Genomic DNA, 15477 nt, shown 5'->3' with positions numbered 1-15477 from the left:
AATTCCATATTACTTACCAATTGGATAATTAAACTAACATATACTTTAGAAAAATGGGTTTATCGCAGCATATTAAATTTTTCAAAAGGCATTGATCGGTCGCATTTTTATGCGGAATTTTCTATTACTGAGAATTCTCGCATTTTCATACAATTAGGAATTAAAAAATTAAGATGTTATATTTCTTGAGAAACAATGATTCAGTGTATGTTAATCTACATTTCAATTGTTAACAAATATGGAACTGAAATAATTTTTTTTAAAGTGGCTACTAGAAAACTTCTAATCAGTTAGCGGTAGCTCGTGCCGCGTGGCGCTGCAGTCAGAACCGTCTTATGCCCTTCTCGCTTGCCCGCGGCCCTTCTTGGTGACTCAGTCTATCTATTAACGAGTACTGTATCAAGCTTCGCACAGTAATTCCTAACATTAACCTACACATATAGACCGAAACAACGGTGGTGTACTTAATATGTGTAGACAGATCATATTACACCAGCTTTACAATTTGTAGTGGTCATCCACTCGTTTCGTACAAGGTTAATTGCTGTTTCTGTTGTTCCAGGTGAGTACCGCCGGAGAAAGCAGACTTCCCTGTACCTGTTGGCCCTGCTTGTACTGTGCACGGTAAGAACTACTCACTAGATGGCGTTCGACATAAACAGCCAGATATTCGCTCCATTGGCCGCATTTCTTAGTTCCTGATAATTTCGGTCCAGAGCCCAGTGAAATGGTCCATAAATAAAGCACTTTGAAATAAGACCCATTATCGTATGATTTCACGGTTTCAAAATAATCACTGGAAGTGGTCACCTCTCATACAAAATCTAGCAGTATGCATACGGAGTGATTTGAAATGCAACAACCATTTAAAATTTATTATACGTAAGGCAAATGCCAAATTGAGATTCATTGGAATCCTTAAAAACTGTAGTGTACCCACAAAGAAGGTAGCTTACGAAACCCTCGTTAGACCAACGCTCAAATCTCGGTAGTCTGGGATCGTAAGCAGATACAGTTGATACGGGAAATAAAGAAGATGTAAATAAATGCAACACGTTTTACTACGAATTCATTTAGCAACTATGATGCTGATGTAATATAGGCATGTGTGGTGTCTGTTCTGTCGGGGCGTAAATATAGATTTTCAGGGGGGGGAGAGATCCCCCCAGCAGGAACCGGGCATCGGAATAATTCGATAGTGGAAGTTGAAAATTTATACCGGAGCGGTTCTCGAACCCGGATCTCCCGCACGTCTCGGCCATCCAGACACGCATCCAGTCCGACACAAGTTCTCAGCTTATCACACGACAGTAGCTTCCACTGTCCATTCACCTCCTTGCTCGCATAATTGACTACTGCACATTCCCGCAAGACCCCCGGACCCAGTTATGCATCTGCAGTGTTATCAAAGCTAGCACTCTCTCTCTCTCTCTCTCTCTCTCTCTCTCTCTCTCTCTCTCTCTCTCTCTCTCACACACACACACACACACACACACACACACACACACACACACTATATCTGTGGATCTGTTCAACAGAACAATCACACTTTTGGCTTAATTTACATTTAAATTTGGCTATTAACGACACGGCCTTACAATGTTCAAATGTGTGTGAAATGTTATGGGACTTAACTGCTAAGGTCATCAGTCCCTAAGCTTACACACTACTTAACCTAAATTATCCTAAGGATAAACACACACACCCATGCCCGAGGGAGGACTCGAACCTCCGCTGGGACCAGCCGCACAGTCCATGACTGCAGCGCCTGAGACCGCTCGGCTAATCCCGCGCGGCGACACGGCCTTAAATAGCATTTTCCGCTGGGGAAGAGAACAAGAGAACAATTATCTATTTGCCTCTGTACCAGCTCTAATATCTGTTATCTTCGTGAGCCTTACGCGAAATGTACGTTCGCCGACAGTAGAACAGTTCTACAGTTAGCGTCAAATACTAGTTCTCTAAATTTTATCGTCAGTGTTTCACAGAGTAATAGCAGCGTATTTCTCGAACATACCGGTAACAGATCTACTACCCGCCTCCGAATTGCTTTGATGGTTCAGATGGCTCTGAGCACTATGGGGCTTAACAGCTGAGGTCATCAGTCCCCTAGAACTTAGAACTACTTAAACTTAACTAACCTAATGGTTTCACACACATCCATGCCCGAGGTAGGATTCGAACCTGCGACCGTAGAGGTCGCGCTGTTCCAGACTGAAGCGCCTAGAACCGCTTGGCCACACCGGCCGGCGATTTGCTTTGATGTCTTCCTTCAATCCGACCTCGTTCGACTCCCAAACACTCGACCTGTCCTCAAGAATTGATCACACTTGCGTCCCATATGCAGTCTTATTTACGGATGAACCACGCTTTCGCAAAATACTCCCTTTAAACCAGAGTCGACCATTCGCCTTTCGTCCCAAAATCCTCACATGCCCGTTCCATTCAATATTTTCACAACATTACTCCCAGATATTAAACGACTTGAATGTGTCAAGCAGGACGCTAGTAATACTGAATCCGAACATTACAGATTTGTTCTTCCTACTCACCTGTATTAACTTACATTTTTCCACATTCAGGGCTAGCTGCCATTCATCACACCAAGTGGAAATTTTGTTTAAGTCGTCTTCTTGAAAGGTTCCTTCTGTTTAGTTATGCGTCGTTACCTTTTTGTATCTGTCTTCCTCTGTTTCCTTCTATCTATGCTAGAGCGTGCGGGACGTGTGTGTGGCCAAGTCGCCACATTGACACGTGCTTGCCCGCTTGATACGTTGCTCGGAAGGATTGAATTTAAGGGACCGGCCCGACGATTAGTTAAATGATCTGATGATTAATATGTTAATATTGAACAACGGATAACGCGGGGGAGGGCTCAGACAACCAAGTGGGCAAGTCAGTAAAGGCCACGCTCTATCGCGATTTATAAGGACACCACTTTGGTGGTAACATTGCTCTCTACACAGGACTGGGGTTTGTAATTATCATTAAAATCATGACATTGCTCTCGACACAGCACTGGGGTTTGTAATGACCACTAAATCCGTGACATAGGACATTTATTGTCTAGATTCCCAGAAACTTTACAATCTTAATATGACATTTATTATCTATATCCCCCAAAACTTTGCAAATTTAATAATTGCAGCAAACAAAGTCAAGTCAAATAACTTCTAGTTTTGTCTCACACTGAAGGTGCTTAAACTAACAGGCATCTCGTTTCTACTTAAGCACTGGGAAAGAGGATGGGACTACGTTGCTGCCCTCGTGGCCCGTCTGCTGGGGCAGTCATCGAAATTCGCACCCAAGATTACTACTAGGATCGGATAACGAAAATTCTCTTTGGCGGAAAAACGGGGGAACAAAGACACAAACATCTCCCATATTCGCAAAAGAAAGCAAATTCTTAAAAAAATAAAACATCCTGTGAAATACGACACACGCAAATAATCAATTAACAGCGCAAGTAAGCATCCTCACCTTAACTAATTTCCAAGAACGAACTGGTAGCTCGCTGGTAGTGCAATTCGGCACCACGTGGGTGACTGATTTCTTTGTACTCACCCCTCTGTTCGTTTTTGCTTTCCATACTATACAATCATTCACACGCTCAGCCTATTCTTTATCAAAGTAGTTAGGACGTGCTGCTTGCAAATCGGGGTTAAAAAGGAACCGTGATCAAAATTTGTGAGATAGCCTAGAAAAATTTTACGTCACACGCTTAGAACGTTAAGTATGTCACACACACATCTCCTACCAGGTTTCACACGGTATCGTCATCCAAATTACTCGTTACCCGTTACGACCACGTGTAATCTAGGCGGGGTGAGGCCCCAGGTTACTTTAACACTGCAAAAAACGCTGCTTCTGAAAGTGAAACTACACGATTTTTGGAGCTATTGCTGCCCCCGTGTGCTGAAGGCACCAAGTGATTGCAGCACTATAAAGGGATAAGGCGAGCCCCGATGCTCGCTTCTGCAAAAGAAACCCAAACTGAAACTTTAATTGTAAAGGCAAAATTTCTCAAAAAATGAATGAATTGCCGTAACGACACGCTGACTATTTCAGTCCTGAAAAAGAGCGGATTAGTAACAGTGTAAAACATAATACCTCATCCCACGAGGAAATTGGCGGCAAAGACGGAGATAGCCCTCGATTCCGTCTGCTCAAGAGTGACTATCATGGCGGCTCTCAACGGCCGTTCCCTTACTTGGAGGAGAGGGGGACCTGTTACCCACCCCGAACTACTCCCTGGCAAACAGGTGCATCATCTCTGTCTTTACTCCAGGCTTAGGTTGGCACTAACCGACCTACGGGGTGACCACATCTCTGCCTTGACACTACCAGCAGACGAACTCTTAATACAAACCCCAAACTTTAATCAACCCAAGGCAACGTACTGGGATTAGGGAAAGGAAGTGCATTTATGTAATTATGAATTGAATTAAACAAACAGGTAGTCCACTTCTTCACTCGAGGTATCACACTATTTAAACTAAAAAAAAAAAAGATGAAGGTATATTCAATATAATGCAACAAAAAACTAATTGCAGTGAGAAGGAACTAACTGTTTCCTCTCATTGTATCTTCCTATAGTCACTCAACTTCGACACGTTACCGTACAGCACAGCATAAAACAGCAGACTGCTGCCCACCCTGCCCGCCAAATCGTTTATATATACAGGGTGTTACAAAAAGGTACGGCCAAACTTTCAGGAAACATTCCCCACACACAAATAAAGAAAAGATGTTATGTGGACATGTGTCCGGAAACGCTTAATTTGAGAGGCATCCACATGCCTTGCTCATACTGTGGCATCAAGCAGTCAGGCCTGCAAGATGAGTGGTCTGCCAAGCGAGTTGATTCATTCTTATTTATCGAGTAACAGGAACTCTCGTACTCACAATTAAGTTACAAATTATCCTCCTGTATGAATAATACGCAACGGAAACTCACATCTGACTATCAGTAATTTACAGAACTCTGACTGTTCACTACGCACTGGCAATACCACATTTTTTTTGTCTTTTATTTAACGGCTTTTATCAACACGTGGCCACCGCACTGAATATGAATGGCGCACACATTATATATTCGGGACATCACGACAACATACAATTCGAAGGAAAAGTCCACCAATCTTTTTCTTTTCACTATCTTATTTATTCCGATAAATTCTATAACCTAAACACACACATTCTATAACCTACAACAATAACACATGAGAAATTCCGCCCAGTGGGCATGGCTTTACATTGGTGATTATCTTATGGTCTCGTAATTACACTCCTGGAAATTGAAATAAGAACACCGTGAATTCATTGTCCCAGGAAGGGGAAACTTTATTGACACATTCCTGGGGTCAGATACATCACATGATCACACTGACAGAACCACAGGCACATAGACACAGGCAACAGAGCATGCACAATGTCGGCACTAGTACAGTGTATATCCACCTTTCGCAGCAATGCAGGCTGCTATTCTCCCATGGAGACGATCGTAGAGATGCTGGATGTAGTCCTGTGGAACGGCTTGCCATGCCATTTCCACCTGGCGCCTCAGTTGGACCAACGTTCGTGCTGGACGTGCAGACCGCGTGAGACGACGCTTCATCCAGTTCCAAACATGCTCAATGGGGGACAGATCCGGAGATCTTGCTGGCCAGGGTAGTTGACTTACACCTTCTAGAGCACGTTGGGTGGCACGGGATACATGCGTACGTGCATTGTCCTGTTGGAACAGCAAGTTCCCTTGCCGGTCTAGGAATGGTAGAACGACGGGTTCGATGACGGTTTGGATGTACCGTGCACTATTCAGTGTCCCCTCGACGATCACCAGTGGTGTACGGCCAGTGTAGGAGATCGCTCCCCACACCATGATGCCGGGTGTTGGCCCTGTGTGCCTCGGTCGTATGCAGTCCTGATTGTGGCGCTCACCTGCACGGCGCCAAACACGCATACGACCATCATTGGCACCAAGGCAGAAGCGACTCTCATCGCTGAAGACGACACGTCTCCATTCGTCCCTCCATTCACGCCTGACGCGACACCACTGGAGGCGGGCTGCACGATGTTGGGGCGTGAGCGGAAGACGGCCTAACGGTGTGCGGGACCGTAGCCCAGCTTCATGGAGACGGTTGCGAATGGTCCTCGCCGATACCCCAGGAGCAACAGTGTCCCTAATTTGCTGGGAAGTGGCGGTGCGGTCCCCTACGGCACTGCGTAGGATCCTACGGTCTTGGCGTGCATCCGTGCATCCCTGCGGTCCGGTCCCAGGTCGACGGGCACGTGCACCTTCCGCCGACCACTGGCGACAACATCGATGTACTGTGGAGACCTCACGCCCCACGTGTTGAGCAATTCGGCGGTACGTCCACCCGGCCTCCCGCATGCCCACTATACGCCCTCGCTCAAAGTCCGTCAACTGTACATACGGTTCACGTCCACGCTGTCGCGGCATGCTACCAGTGTTAAAGACTGCGATGGAGCTCCGTATGCCACGGCAAACTGGCTGACACTGACGGCGGCGGTGCACAAATGCTGCGCAGCTAGCGCCATTCGACGGCCAACACCGCGGTTCCTGGTGTGTCCGCTGTGCCGTGCGTGTGATCATTGCTTGTACAGCCCTCTCGCAGTGTCCGGAGCAAGTATGGTGGGTCTGACACACCGGTGTCAATGTGTTCTTTTTTCCATTTCCAGGAGTGTATTTAACGCTACAGTGCACTTTCTGGACAGGATGGTGGATCTTTTATTATATCTCATACTTCGACTCTTACAATCATCATCACGAAACTTTCCTCCAGACCGAGCGGTACCGAAGGAACAGGCATAACCCACTACTCTTTTGAAACTACCTTGCTACTCTCCCATGCAAACCACACATACCCAAATTACATGACATACACCACACTACGACATGGAATACAAAACACTAAATAGTCACAACACTATCACTTTCAGCTTTCCCACTTCAATTAATATTTGTCCCAGTTTCACACGACACTGCCCCACTTTGTAATTCTACTTTCCTACTATGAACTCTGGAGATATTTGCACGTCTTCCTGTGCAATGCAAGCCAAGTGGCGTTGCTGGATAGACGGCCGACTCACCTTGCTTCTCTCTCAGAGTTTGAATCCAGCGTCACACGGAATCATATCACGCAAAGTAATATTAAGAACATATTCATCGCACACACGAGTCCTCAAGTGATACCATGGATGAGTACTTCTCTTTATCCTTTGTCTCATACACAGATTGAGACTCGCACAGTACTCACCACGTGGAAGTACTCGTCTCTAATTTCAAGTCCTGCACACGCCATTTCTTAAATATTTCAACTTATGGTACACACGCTATTTCTTAAATATTTCAACTTATTGTACACACGCTAGTAATTCAGCTTAACTTAAGCACACGGAAGTATTTCAACTTATTGCTACACGTGGTTTCATTGTGACCGTTGGTCACTTCCGAAGATTACTACAATCCCATTAATATTACCTGCCTGACATTTAATTCTCCCCACAAAAGTTCCTGAAATAGAGAAATTATTATTTCAAACTACTCTTAAATATTCCACATGCATACCATGTCTCCACTCTTTTGTCTTTACGGAGCACATCTAAAACAGGTCTTAACAGCACACGATCCAGCGGCAGAGTGCTGAAACGTGGCCGTTCTTTAGGTTATCTCCCATCTCTGTCGAGGTGGGGGAAGACCATGCTACCGTATTGGTCAGCCACATTTCAGGCGCTCAAAGCTCCGGTAAGTTTCATCTCTTTGGTCCCACCGCAGGTGGCCAAAGGATCGTCTCAAAGATGATCATATATTCACATTCACTATCTGCGGTTAGCAGACGACCATACATTCATTCATTTCACAGATCTCACTAAACTGGATGTAGGAATTTATTTTCTGGGAGTGCACATGTGATCAATTAAATAAATAAATTGTCACTCTTTCTCACACTGGTATCTGGCTTCACTGTATTAATTGAAATTGAGTTATTATTAGAAAAAAATGTGTTGTTCTGACAAAAATAATGAAGTATGTTGTACCTATTTTCAATGTCGGGCGGTACTGTACCCTTTCAAATTTCCATGTTAGAGCTCATTTTAGTTTCGTCAGTATGTACTGTACTTCCTCGATTCACCGCCAGTTGGCCCAATTGAAGGAAGGTAATGTTGACTTCGGTGCTTGTGCTGACATGCGACTCATTGCTCTACAGCACTAGCATCAAGCACATCAGTACGTAACATCAACAGGTTAGTGTTCATCACGAACGTGGTTTTGCACTCAGTGCAATGTTTACAAATGCGGAGTTGGCAGATTTCCAGAACGAAGGCGTCCCGACAGGAAGACGTTCGAAGCAATTGATCGGCGTCTTAGGGAGCACGGAACATTCCAGCCAATGACTCGCGACTGGGGAAGTCCTAGAACGACGAGGACACCTGCAATGGACGAGGCAATTCTTCGTGCAGTTGACGATAACCCTAATGTCAGCATCAGAAAAGTTGCTGCTGTACAAGGTAACGTTGACCACGTCACTGTATGGAGAGTGCTACGGGAGAACCAGTTGTTTCCGTACCATGTATAGCGTGTGCAGGCACTATCAGCAGCTGATTGGCCTCCACGGGTACACTTCTGCGAACGTTTCATCCGACAATGTGTTAATCCTCATTTCAGTGCAAATGTTCTCTTTACGGATGAGGCTTCATTCCAACGTGATCAAATTGTAAATTTTCACAATCAACATGTGTGGGCTGACGAGAATCCGCACGCAATTGTGCAATCACGTCATCAACACAGATTTTCTGTGAACGTTTGGGCAGGCATTGTTGGTGATGTCTTGAGTGGGCCCCATGTTCTTCCACCTACGCTCAATGGAGCACGTTATCGTGATTTCATTTGGGCTACTCTACCTGTGCTGCTAGAACATGTGCCTTTACAAGTACGACACAACATACGGTTCATGCGCGATGGAGCTCCTGCACATTTCAGTCTAAGTGTTCGTACGCTTCTCAACAACAGATTCGGTGACCGATGGATTGGTAGAGGCGGACCAATTCCATGGCCTCCACGCTCTCCTGACCTCAACCCTCTTGACGTTCATTTAGGGGGGCATTTGAAAGCTCTTGTCTACGCAACCCCGGTACCAAATGTAGAGACTCTTCGTGCTCGTATTGTGGACGGCTGTGATACAATACGCCATTCTCCAGGGCTGCATCAGCGCATCAGGGATTCCATGCGACGGAGGGTGGATGCATGTATCCTCGCTAACGGAGGACATTTTGAACATTTCTTGTAACAAAGTGTTTGAAGTCACGATGGTACGTTCTGTTGCTGTGTGTTTCCATTCCATGATTAATGTGATTTGAAGAGAAGTAATAAAATGAACTCTAACATGGAATGTAAGCGTTTCCGGACACATGTCCACATAACATATTTTCTTTCTTTGTGTGTGAGGGATGTTTCCTGAAAGTTTGGCCGCACCTTTTTGTAACACTCTGTATAGAGAGAAACATCAGGGGTCGTACCACACTTCCCTGGGGCACTCCTGCCGATAACCTTGTCTGTGATGAACACTCGACGTCGAAGACAGAATATTGGGTTCTATTATTTAAGAAACGTTCAAGCCACTTACAAATCTGTGTACTTATTCGACATGCTCGTATCTTCGGTAATAGCCTGCAACGGGGCACCGTGTCAAATGCTTTCCGGAAATCTAAAATCTGCCTGTTGCGCTTCATCCCTGGTTTGCAGGATGACAAGTGATGAAAGGGCTGGACGAGTTTCGCGCATGCGATGCTCTCGACATCCGTGCTGATATACGGACAGAAGCTTTTCCATCTCAAGGAACATTATTATTGTGGTTTGCTCGTGTGCTAGTGCGTAGAGCGCTTGACTGTAGCCTTCGAGGTTCTGGGTTCAATCCGAGTGAGAGTGGAGATTTTTCTTCGTTCCAGGTCCTCCACAACGGCCCCAAGTCCACTCAGTCTGCTATGAAATACGTATCAAGGTTCTTTCCGAAGGTAAATGGCCGGGGCAGTGGACTCAACACCTTCCTACACCTAGTGCCGTGGTGAAGAAATAATACACACTGAATGCAGTCAGGCCAATATGACAGACCTTCATTTTTTTTAAAAGTAAAACCTAATGACCATTTGGTAAGTTAATAGAATGGCTAGAAATCCTAATACATAGTGTAGTGTAAAGCACTACCTGCCATGCACCTTAGAGCAGTTTTTCAGATGATGGATGTATATGTAGATGTAAATACGATATTAGTTTTTCTCTAGCTCCAGTTATCTAGGAGACAACTCAAGATGTTGATATCCTCGCCTTGTGTTCGTGGGAAGCCGACAGTGTGGGTTTCAGAGGCAGAACTTGAGGAGTGAGAGAGAGGCAGTGCAGTGTTACAGCAGCAGGTAGGCGCTGTGCTGGATCCGACGCAGCGCCATTCCTCGCGCAGGCCGCTCCGCGACGCGGAACAGCACTTGCGCCTAACACCTCCATCCTGCCGCCGTCTCACCCCCACCCCCGCCCCCACGTCTCCTTACAGCAGCCTCTGTGCTCTGCCGCCCCCATAGCACCGCCGCCGCCGCCGCGTTTAACAGCCAGAGGGGCAGGAAGCGGCGACGCGCACAAGCAATTAAGATTCGGGTGTGCCGGCGGAAGGCGGGGGCGGCAGGGGCGAGGATGGGGGTGGACAGAGTGGGCGGACCTGAGAGCAGCAGAGGAAGCCGCCACGCCACAGACCGTCGGCGTCTGTGCAACTCTAGTGCCACCAGGGGACAAGCCCAGGCGCCGGGTAGCGAAGCTTTGGCTGCAGCAGCGTAGCAGAGGACAGGATAGAAACAACCAAAGGAGTCCGTCTAGTGGTTAGATCCATACTGCCTAGATACTGGAACACCGGTTGAACGTTTATTGTGATATATTCGTGCTAGGATGTCTTCCAGACGACTGTAATGATTTCGTGGTCTTTACATCTACATCTACATTTACACTCCGCAAGCCTCCCAATGGTGTGTGGCGGAGGGCACTTTACGTGCCACTGTCATTACCTCCCTTTCCTGTCGCGGATGGTTCGCGGGAAGAACGACTCCCGGAAAGCCTCCGTCCGCGCTCGAATCTCTCTAATTTTACATTCGTGATCTCCTCGGGAGGTATAAGTAGGGGGAAGCAATATATTCGATACCTCATCCAGCAACGCACCCTCTCGAAACCTGGACAGCAGGCTATACCGCGATGCAGAGCGCCTCTCTTGCAGAGTCTGCCACTTGAGCTTGCTAAGCATCTCCGTAACGCTATCACGGTTACCAAAAAACCCTATGACGAAACGCGCCGCTCTTCTTTGGATCTCCTCTATCTCCTCCGTCAAACCGATTTGGTACGGATCCCACACTAATGAGAAATACTCAAGTATAGGTCGAACGAGTGTTTTGTAAGCCACCTCCTTTGTTGATGGACTACATTTTCTAAGGACTCTCCCAATGAATCTCAGCCAGGCACTCGCCTTACCAACAATTAATTTTATATGATCATTCCACTTCAAATCGTTCCGCACGCATACTTCCAGATATTTTACAGAAGTAACTGCCATCATATAATCATACAATAAAGGATCCTTCTTTCTATGTATTCGCAATACATTACATTCGTCGATGTTAAGGGTCAGTTGCCACTCCCTGCACCAAGTGCCTATCCGCTGCAGATCTTCCTGCATTTCGCTACAATTTTCTAATGCTGCATCTTCTCTGTATACTACAGCATCATCCGCGAAAAGCCGCATGGAACTTCCGACACTATCTACTAGGTCATTTATATATATTGTGAAAAGCAATGGTCCCATAACACTCCCCTGTGGCTCGCCAGAGGTTACTTTAACGTCTGTAGACGTCTCTCCATTGATAACAACATGCTGTGTTCTGTTTGCTAGAAACTCTTCAATCCAGCCACACAGCTGGTCTGATATTCCGTAGGCTCTTACTTTATCAGGCGACAGTGCGGAACTGTACCGAACGCCTTCTGGAAGTCAAGAATAATTGCATCTATCTGGGAGCCTGTATCTAATATTTTCTGGGTCTCATGATCAAATAAAGCGAGTTGGGTCTCACACGATCGCTGTTTCCGGAATCCACGTAGGTTCCTACAGAGTAGATTCTGGATTTCCAGAAATGACATGATACGCGAGCAAAAAACACGCTCTAAATTCTACAACAGACCGATGTCAGAGATACAGGCGTATAGTTTTGAGCATCTGCTCAACGACCCTGGTGGAAAACTGGAACTACTTGTACTCTTTTCCAATCATTTGGAACCTTCCGTTCCTCTAGAGACTTGCGGTACCCACTTTATTGTGGGTGAAAAACAGAGAGGGAGAAATAAAAATAAAAAGAGGGAAAGAGTGAGGGAGAGGATTTGAGGGGTGGAGATAATGACCGTGTGAAACCAAAAAGGTAGTCACACAAAGTATTTTATACCATTAACCAGTAATTGCCTCTGTTTACCACCAGAACTAGAAAACAATTGTATGTTACTTTCTCATCTGTGTGTGGGAGATAGCAAAAACATTAAACAAAATATTTATTTTCATAATAATTACTGAAAACTTCATCACATAGCCACATTTTAATAGAACTTTCAATTATGAAGAAATTCTCAGCCGAGCCGTTACTGTAGTATCTGCCAGCTCTGCCTCCAAACGTTATACACTCTCTCATACATCATAACGTCTAATGTTCATCATATAAAACTTTCACTCTGAAATTTATCCAGTTTGATAAACCATGACTTTGTGCCCATATGCCGTTACTTTCAACCGTCGTGAAACGTAGTTTTCGTTTAGATATTATGTTACAACCTATCCACAGTGTTGAATTATATAAAATATTACTTTCTATTCTTTGTCTAGTTCTGATGACCATGTTGGCTGATACCAGCTGAAGACAGAAATCATTTTATGTGATTATGTCAGAGAAAATATTCAGTCTGTGATTGAGAAGCCACTCACTATCTCCTCAACAAAATATTTCTTTTCCCGCTATCGCTTTCACTTCATTGTGATTCCATATTTCATGAGTGGATTCAGAACTGACTTTGCAAGATAAAACGTGGCCACACCAGTTGCTCTATCCTGGGAGAACAGCTGAAGCTTGTCGTATGGAGCTAAGATAGTGAGAGAGAGCAAAGAAAGAGTGAGGGAAGAGGAACGATGGAAATGGTCAGATGGGGGGAGGGGGGCACAAAACAGAGAAGCAGTGAGAGATGGTCTATAGAGAGAGGGCAGGTCAGATAAGGCGAAGAGAGAGACTGGAGGGAGGGAGGGGGAAGGGGAGAATAATGCATAGTGAGAATGAGAGGGGATGGGGGCAAAAGATGGTGGGGAAGAGACCCACTTATGAAAGTTTAAGGAGACCGGAAATGTCAAACGCTCTAAGTCCATTTGTTAATAAAACGCGTTTTCAGTGCTCTTGGTACACTGTTGCATGTCGATAGACTTGTACCAAATGCCAAATCATAGATAAAATCTTCAAGCTCATTGCTAGATCGCGCATGGTAAAAGGACTTTGTTCCCAATATATACGAGGGTTGGAACTTAAATAGTGGCAACTACTTACTTACAGCTCGTACAAAATAGATACGTGTCTCAAAGTTTTACTGATCTTCAGAGTAGTCACCAGCATTGTGTATAACCCGTTGCCAACGATGTGGAAGTCGTAAGATACTCTTAGCACTACCAGTTATATTGACAGTTCGGGCGGCGCGGTCTGTTGCCCGACGATTTTGTAGCAGTTCTGAAGCGAATGCCGTGAACTGTTTACTTCAGTTTAGAAATCGAGTTGAACTCACGAGGGCTTAAGTCAGGGGAGTGCCGTAGGTGGTATAGCACTTAGTAGCCCCATCAGTCAAACAAATCAGTAACAGCTTGCACTGTACGTGCTCGAGCACTGTCCTGCAAAATGATGGTCAGGTCCTGCAGAATGTGCCGTCACTTATCTCTCTATGCTATTCATTTTTGGAACACAGCCTACGACCAACTTAGGGACAGAAGTGATGACACTTTCTGCAAGGCCCGACCACCATTTTGCAGGACAGTGCTCAAGCACGTACAGTAGGAAACACTTAAGGGTATTCGCTTAAGAACTGCTACAAACTCGTCGGACAATAGACCGCGCCGCTCGAACTGTGAACACAACTGGCACTGCTAAGAGTATCCTACGACTTCGACATCGCTGGCAACGGGTTATGCTCAATGCTGGTGACTACTTTGAAGGGCCGGCCGAAGTGGCCGCGCGGTTCTAGGCGCTACAGTCTGGAACCACGAGACCGCTACGGTCGCAGGTTCGAATCCTGCCTCGGGCATCGATGTGTGTGATGTCCTTAGGTTAGTTAGGTTTAACTAGTTCTAAGTTCTAGGGGACTAATGACCGCAGCAGTTGAGTCCCATAGTGCTCAGAGCCATTTTGAACTACTTTGAAGGTCGATAAAACTTTGAAACGTGTATTTATTTTGTACGAGCTGTAAATAAATAGTTGCCACTATTAAAGTTCCAATCCTCGTGCACAAGGTCGTAGAGTCAGCTATATGTATGAACCCATTCCGTGTAATTCCAATGCATACAAATAAGTTCTTCAATTTTAAATATGCTGCTGAATCACTGTTATCACTGCTGGAGTGTCACATCTCCAAAATACAGTATGATTCAAGTGTCTCAGACACATACATTTCCAAAATAGCTGTCAAAGAAGTTACTCTGAAACAGCAGATCGAAAAAAAGTCTGTGTATTCAAAACAAGGTCATGGCTGATGAATGCCGTGCCCGACTTAACATGAAAATTGCAAAAGATTCATGATGTTGCCATTTATTTTTTCAGAGTGCAGGGAGTTGTACAATAAACGCCATTATTCAAAGAATTTGTTTATCTAAGGATCAGAAGTCACTACTGATAGATCTTTTACTGAAATTCAATTATGGTATTGTCCGCTAAAATATTTGAGAAATGTTTTTTGTTGAGAGCACTTACATTGTTAAAAACGTCACTGCACTATTTCTGTACTTGTATTATCACAAATAATACGTAGTGCCGCAGTATTAATGGCATTTGAAACTTTCTTATTGGCTCTTAAAGTCAGTCAGTACCCTGATATCGCACTTAGAATATTCTTAAAAAATTGCTTCTTTTTTCATTTGTCTCACTTTTCACAGTGATGAAGTGACCAGCTTAATTCTGTAGTATCAGACTACCTTCTCAATTTTTAAATACAAATAAATTATTCTCCTGACAATGGTGATATATGGCACTTGCAATGTTCGATATTTTCCACGATTCGTATGGAATGTGTCTACAGGGAGAAAAGAAAGTCAGAAGCGGTGTCTCGCGGAAGACAAATTAAACAATTGCATTTTTTTTGCCCTGTCATGGCTGTCCAGTTTTATTAACTTGAGGCACCATAGAACGGCGTAAATACTA

Source organism: Schistocerca americana, chromosome 10 (assembly GCF_021461395.2).
Source record: "Schistocerca americana isolate TAMUIC-IGC-003095 chromosome 10, iqSchAmer2.1, whole genome shotgun sequence".
Classification (NCBI taxonomy): domain Eukaryota; kingdom Metazoa; phylum Arthropoda; class Insecta; order Orthoptera; family Acrididae; genus Schistocerca; species Schistocerca americana.
Note: the sequence above shows the minus strand (reverse complement) of the source record.